The 7,649-nt window shown below is 42.6% G+C and overlaps 1 protein-coding gene across 1 annotated transcript in view; it reads left to right on the forward strand.

Annotated features, from left to right (window-relative positions):
- The first annotated feature begins 32 nt into the window (after nucleotides 1–32).
- The window catches only part of SLC51B (solute carrier family 51 subunit beta), a 51,098-nt gene continuing 43,481 nt past the window's right edge, over nucleotides 33–7,649 (forward strand). The window contains exon 1 of the mRNA XM_059180805.1: nucleotides 33–51. The gene's annotated coding sequence lies outside the window, so the exon portion shown is untranslated. The remainder of the gene's footprint in view (nucleotides 52–7,649) is intronic.

A 7,649-nucleotide genomic window follows, 5' to 3' on the forward strand; every position in this document is an offset into this window, starting at 1 on the left:
GCTGCGTGGCTCCGCCGGTCACCATGACGACAAGACTAGCAGCAGCTCTAGGTGAGTGACTCCGGGCGTTCTCAGTACGTGCTGCGGGTTGGGGATCGGTGTCCGCCTTGGAGGTGGCGGCGAGCTCGGGAGGAGGTCCGAGTTGCCTCTGGGTCACCCATTCGATCGGGCACCGAGGGAGAGACTGTGCGAGTAGGGGGCGCCTGACTCCTTGGAACCTGCCTTTGTCTTCAGTTCGCGCCTCCCTGGAGGAAGCAGGTGCGGACCGTTTCTCTCCGCCATGTAAAGCTTTGGGGGACCCCTTTGGATTACAGGCTTTGGTGAACAGCGCTTTGTATACTGTCTTTCCTTGGCAAGATTTTTTTCCTCTTGGCACAACCAAGACGCCCTCCGTAGTCCTCCCTGTAACACCCCTCACAACACATTCCAGACTTGGGCTGACATTCTGAGGGATTTCTGAGAACGGCTCCCCCAAGCTTCCAGCTCCTGCATCACTTAAATATTTACAAATATTTACAAATATTAATATATTTGTAAACTTTCCTCTTAAGCAAAATGTGGCAGAGGTTACTCACTAAGGCATTTACAGTTTGCTGGAAAAAAAAATGTGTAATAAGGTTGGATAACATGTAAATCTTGTTTGAAGTCTTTTTGTGATCCTGCAAGGTCCTGTTGAAAGTGCCTCCCCCTAATCTGTTTTAGGGAAAGCTTTTATCCAGTTTAAAGTCTTTGGTTTGTGCCCCTACCGCGGCAACTGTTTATGGGATTAAGGTCAGGGAAGAATCTGAGTAAATTGCACCCTTAGTTATGACCTCTGCCTTCCTGCTCATGAACGTTGGGTCCCAGTCTAGAACTCCTACAAATCCCAGACGCATTTCCCAAGACCACAATCACAGTTTAGCGGCTCCTCCCCACCCCAGCACTTCTTTCAGAATTTTCAGTCAGTCATAGGAAGTGGTCTTTTATTATAAACACCAGGTAGGTGCAAAGGGCATATTTCTACAGAAGATTTTTAACTTGTGGCTTTTTCCTCAAAACTTTGGAATAGTTCAAAGAACGGAATAAATTCCAAATCACTGGTTGTCTTTTAAGACCATTATGGATACTCATTTATGTCTCCAGAGGTGGGCTCTGAGTTTTAATTTAGAGCAAAGGGAACACAGTAATCGACCAGTTTCTTAGCACATGATTTGGCTCATAGTAGGTACTAAATGTATATTCAATGAATTAATAAGAGAATAAATAAGTCTATCCACACATATACCTAACAGTGAATTCCTTATTTCCCATATCTCCTGTTACTAAAGACCTCACTTTAGTAACAGCTCTAATGAGATTTAAGCTATGGATATGCCTAAATATACAGAAGTCCTTATTCTGTTAGTTTTCTAATAATTTTTAACCTGACTGTTGATTTCATTATGTGTATTCTTTGTTGCATGTGAACTTTTATTATAATGTAAAAGATCAAATCCAAAGTAATGAATGTTTTCCTTTTCTGAGGAAAGGACCCTGCAGTCATGTTTGGATCTTCATTTGTCCTGTAACACATGGCTGGCACATTATCCATTCCCTAATGTGAACAGGGAACATTTAATCTCTGTGAATTCCAGTTGTCCTGTAATTGCACAACTGCAGGGAGCAAACTTTTGACCCAGGGCAGGCCATGGTACAGGCAGACCTGGTGGATATGGCTGTGAGGGTTTGCAGCTGTCACGGTTGGGGTCTTCCAGATGGTTCCCACAACACCAATCCCTGTTTGAGAATCTCACTTAAAAACTGGAATGTTCACAAGATAATCTGTGAACACCAGGCAAAGTAAACAGATGGCCAGCTGGTTCTCGGGATTCCCAAACTCAAGCTCTATCCTTCAAACTGATCTTTCAATAGGATAATATTTGTTTTAAAACACACGTGCAAAATAATCCTAGATATATCTTATTCATGTATGTACAGACAACAAATGGAACAGCAGTTACCTCTGAGAAGAAACTGGAGGATGGAAGGGTGGTGAAGAACTTTGGCTTTAGATTTAATATCTGAATTTATATAAGAATATATTTATTATATTACTGTATGATTTAAAAATGATTAAAAGCAACTATATTCATGCTCTAGACCCTGCTCCTTCTTTAATAGCTCCCTACTGGGAGTGCCTGGGTGGCTCAGTTGGTTAAGTGTCTGCCTTTGGCTCAGGTCCTGATCCCTGGGTCCTGGGATGGAGACCATATAATTGGGCTCTGTGCTCATCGGGGAGCTGGCTTCTCCCTTTGCTCTGCTTGTGTTCTCTCTCTGTGTCAAATGGATAGGTGAAATCTTCAAGAACAAAAAAAAAGTAGCTCTCTTCGGCCTACAAGCTAAAGTCGAACATCAACAGGCAAGAGCAGGTCTGGCTTTCTCGAAGGGCACCCAGTACCCTACAAGGTCTCAACCCTCTAGGTGTTCATATATACTCTTCCCTTCACTTAGAATGGTCTTCCACCTGATCCACCAGAATGAATTACTTCTGTTTTACCCCTAGAAATCATAGATGTGTGAAAAAGTGAAAGAGAAATGAAACACTTAAGTTTTTCACAGTAGTATCAGTTCTTGGAATACATCCTTTATTATTTTTTTAAACAATTTTATTTATTTATTTGACAGTGAGAGAGATCACAAGTAGGCGGGAGGGGGGGGGGAAGCAGGCTCCCTGCTGAGCAGAAAGCCCGATGTGGGGCTTGATCCCAGGACCCTAAGATCATAACCTGAGCTGAAGGTAGAGGCCTAACCTACTGAGCCATCCAGGCGCCCTGGAATACATCCTTTAAAGCTGCCCAGCATACTTTTGACTACAGCGTTATTTATCAAATTATGCTGAGACCCAAGACTGAGAATGAAGGCTGTTTCCTTACTGCCAGACCCAGTCTGTGTCAGATACATGCCACACTGGATTATAGGGATTAGACATGGAGTGGAGATTTTGGAACTGCCCAAGAAAGATGCTGACATGTGTATTCTGTAGCTTGCTACTTATCGAAAAAAGGATCCATCAAACAAGTTATAAACCGTCACTTATTTTTTAGAACTTGTTCTGTTTTTTAAAGATTTAAAAAAAATATTTTATTTACTTATTTGACAGAGATCACAAGTAGGCAGAGAGACGAGGAAGCAGGCTCCCCACTGAGCAGAGAGCCTGATGTGGGGCTCAATCGTAGGACCCTGGGATCATGATGCAAGCCGAAGGCAGAGGCTTATCCCACTGACCCAGGTACCCCTAAAGATTTTTATTTATTTATTTATTTGAGAGAGAGAGCTTGAGCAGGAAGGGGTAGAGGCAGAGGGTGAGGGAGAAGCAGATTCCCTGCTGAGCAAGGAGCCAGATGTGGGTTGTGTTTTTTTTTTAAAGATTTTATTTATTTATTTGACAGAGAGAAATCACAAGTAGATGGAGAGGCAGGCAGAGAGAGAGAGAGGGAAGCAGGCTCCCTGCTGAGCAGAGAGCCCGATGCGGGACTCGATCCCAAGACCCTGAGATCATGACCCGAGCCGAAGGCAGCAGCTTAACCCACTGAGCCACCCAGGCGCCCCAGATGTGGGTCTTAATCCCAGGACCATGGCATCATGACCTGAGCAGAAGGCAGACACTCAAGTGACTAAGCCACCCAGGACCCCCCCACCCCAATCAAACTTTAAAAGCAGCTGGCACACAAAAATGCCTCTCTCTGGAAACAATATTGTACCTTCTTATGTAAGCTAATTTTTATTCACTGCTAACTTTTTAATATAGAAGTTCCTAAGCAAAGGTAACATCTTTTGATCATCTGACAATTTAGTATCTCATTAGTGTTTCTTCTGTAAGTAGCAATGTGATACTCTATCTTCTGGAAGAAAAGTTACAATAAAGAAATCTGAGAAACAAGAATTGTACTATTATTGTACAAAATAAAGAAGCTTCTCTCTGTAGGGTTCTAGAAAGCTTTATGAATTCTTAGAGCTAATGAAGACCGTGATTAAATACTAACTGAAATGAGAAAATATTATTATTATTATTATTATTACTTAAAGATTTTATTTTTATTTATTTGACAGAGAGAGAAAGATCACAAGTATGGAAAGAAGCAGGCAGAGGGGGAGGAGGAAGCAGGCCCCCTGCTGAGCAGAGAGCCTGATGTGGGACTCGATCTCAGCCCACTGAGCTACCGAGGCATCCCAAGAAAATCTTTTTGAAAGAAATTGTGTAGCATAGTGCCTGCATATTAATAGGCACTCAGTTACCATGGGCTCCCACTTCTTTGTCTCTGAGCACCAATGTCTAAAACATTAAATTCCCTGATTAAGGTTAAGAACATCTGCAAATAGAGGTAGGGTAGGAAAGTGGTTAGGCCCACAGACTGGTGTCAGACCAGTGGAGTATGAACTCTATATCTGCCACTTATTAGCTATTTAATGTTCTGGAAAAATGAGGATGGAGAACAATATCTGCTTCACAAGGTTATTTGGAATGATAAAATGAGATTGCTCCGGTCAAGTCCTTGGAAATCTGGCTAGCACCCAGTAAGTATTAGCTAGTAATAATGCTTTTGAGAACCTATGGTGTTCCAGGTACTGTGCTAGTGCATTGCATGTATATATTCCTCATGACATCCCTTGCAAAACAGGTACAACTTTCATTTCATAAAAAGGAAATGGATTTAGAGAGGGTGAGTAACCAGCCTAGACTTAAGGTCAGTGGCAGGGCCAGCGCTCATGACATGTTTGTTGAATCTGTCTGCCTTTCAAAATCTTCTATCTTCACTTTGAAACTGTTTGATGAATATTAAGAAAAGTGGTTGAGGTACCTGGGTGGCTCAGTCATTAAGCATCTGCCTTTGGCTCAGATCATGATCCCAGTGTCCTGTGATAGAGTCCTGCATCTCCCTGCTCAGCGGGAAGCCTGCTTCTCCCTCTCCCACTCCCCCTGCTTATGTTCCCTCTCTCACTGTGTCTCTGTCAAATAAATAAATAAAATCTTAAAAAAAAAAAAAGAGTGGTGAAAAGTTATACTGTCTTATATACAAAGTATAAAAAAAATAAACATCTTTCAGCAGCCATGCTCAGATAAACTTTTGTCACCCAAATCAAACCATGAGTAAAATTCTTTTTTTTTTTTTTTAAACAGAATTTACTGTGGTCTTGAGGTTCTAATCCTAGTATTGTCACCAGCAAGCTTTTGCTAATTCCCTGTTTCATCATCTCTTAAATGAAATTTTGAGTTATGAAATCACAGAACCTTCTCTAAATTCTTTTCTTCCTATTGGTCTAAAGGCATTTCAGCAAGCTATTGCTGCCATCCAGAGGAGAAAATATTGTTGCAGGCTCAAAGAAGGCATTCTAGCAGTATTAGATTACACTGACAATAATATCTAGGACTTACTGAGTATCTACTATGTGTCAGGCAGTTCCTTGGGCATATTCTATGTGTATTTCTATTCTGGAAGGTAGGTATTACCCATGTTTTAAATTGAGAAATCATTAAAGAATTTAAGTAACTTGTTGTAGGTCACCCAACTTTTAATATGTAACTGAATTGTTTTGAGTCTGATATTTTTGTACAAGAGGAACCAAAATAGAAGCATCTTGCATAAGGAGGCAGTGTTTTTGCAAATCCATCCTTTCAGCCAGAGCACAGAATAGGCTATTCCAATGAGGACCTCGGACCTAGGCAACAGCATGTAGTTCCATGTGCACCTCTTAATCTAGTTAAAGCTGTCACTACTCTAGCATAAAAATTATTTGTTCAGGGGCGCCTGGGTGGCTCAGTGGGTCGAGCCGCTGCCTTCGGCTCAGGTCATGATCTCAGGGTCCTGGGATCGAGCCCCGCATCGGGCTCTCTGCTCAGCAGAGAGCCTGCTTCCCCCCATCTCTCTGCCTACTTGTGATCTCTCTCTCTCTCTGTCAAATAAATAAATAAAATCTTTTAAAAAAAATTATTTGTTCAGTGTAATAAAATGCAGAGTCCCGTATCTAGAAACTCTGAATTAAGGTCTGGAGTTGGGCTCAGGAACCTACATTTTGGGGCACCTGAGTGGCCCAGTCCATTAAATATCTGTCTCTTGATCTCAGCTCATGTCATGATCTCAGGAACGTGAGTTCAAGACCCATGTCAGGCTCCATGCTGAGGTGGAGCCTACTTAAAAAAAAGGGGGGGGGGAATCTTACACTTTATGTATGTATGTATGTAATCTACATTTTAAATAGGTATTCTAGGTGACTCTAGCTTAGCTGAGAAACACTGCTCGGTCATACTGGATTGTGATTTCTGTAGGGGGCCTGAAACTGTAAATAGTTTCCTGAGACCTACCTGGGATGTATACCATTTACCTTTCCAAAATGGGCTGCCAAACTGCAGATGGCATTTCTAAACCTGGTGTTTGTGCTCCAGGCCCAAGATGGGCTTGAGGCTCTCTGGATGGGAAACTGCCCTGAGTCTTGCACTCTTGCCTCAAGATTTCATGGATATAAAAGGTATTTCATAGTATATCAATCATGCCAATCATGATACCATTTCCCTTTCTAGCTCATACAGTGTCACCCACAGCCCCCTACTTGGCATTAGGTAGTGTTTTTGTGCAGGTGAAATAATGGGGACCAGACTGGGTCTTAACTCACAGTCTGGCCAAGGGCTAGAGGGGGTCTGGCATCAAAGATTCTGTGCAGCAAGGCCAATGGTATTAGCTAAATAAGACAGGCTCTGGCCAGAATGTGGGGTGGCAGACTGGAGACCATTCACCACTAGCTAGTTAAGAGATCAGAAGGGATAAGCAGAAAGCTGTGCCCTCAGTGAGGTTCTGTACTCCCTCTGGCAGTGTCTGAGTGGGCATTTTCTTAGGTCCCCTGCCATCACCGCTCCTGCGCAGGCAAGCTCCTAGATGGCACTGATTCGCATTCTCTCTGAATTCCACAACATGACCTTAGCCCCTGAAGGGGGGAAGTGGTCCGTGCATATTAACTGGAAAACGACAGCAAAAAAGCACTTTCACACAGTCACTGATTTTAAAAACTGTTTGGGGAGCAGTTGTTTTTTGTTTTCTAATCTTCAGCCCCATTTCTTGAGGAAACTAAAGTTCAAGGAGGGTAAGTAACTTGTTAGAGACCAAAGAGCTAATCAGTGGTGGAGCCAAAACTCTCCATCAGAATAGAATACCTGAATGATAACCCACATTCTTATTTTTACAGCAAAGATCTTGTAAATTCCTTTCCGTCCTCCCTATAACTGCGGCTGTAGTTCGGATCTTCACACTCCTAACTTCCCACCAGACCTTCCTGCCACAGCTTCTACCTCTGCTCTACCTTCCACTCCACCACCAGAGTTACCCTTCCAAAATGCCAGTCCGGTCATCACTTCCCTGATTACTGCATAGGAGACAAAGGTCCAAAGTCTCATGGTTTTCAAAGCCCTCAGTGACATGGCCCCCATCTTGCTCTTCCAGTCTTGTCTCCATCCACCCTATTCCAGTTGGTTCCAAATACTCTGCTCTTTTTCCCAGTGTTTAACATGCCATTTGCTGCTCTTCCATGATCCAATGTCAGCTTTTTTCCAGCCAGGTGCATATGTATCTGTAAGCACATAACGAGCTCATACGTTTAAGAGATTGCATTACAAATTTGTGGTTTAAAGAATGATAATAAAA

This window comes from Mustela lutreola, chromosome 7, assembly GCF_030435805.1.
Source record: "Mustela lutreola isolate mMusLut2 chromosome 7, mMusLut2.pri, whole genome shotgun sequence".
Classification (NCBI taxonomy): Eukaryota; Metazoa; Chordata; class Mammalia; order Carnivora; family Mustelidae; genus Mustela; species Mustela lutreola.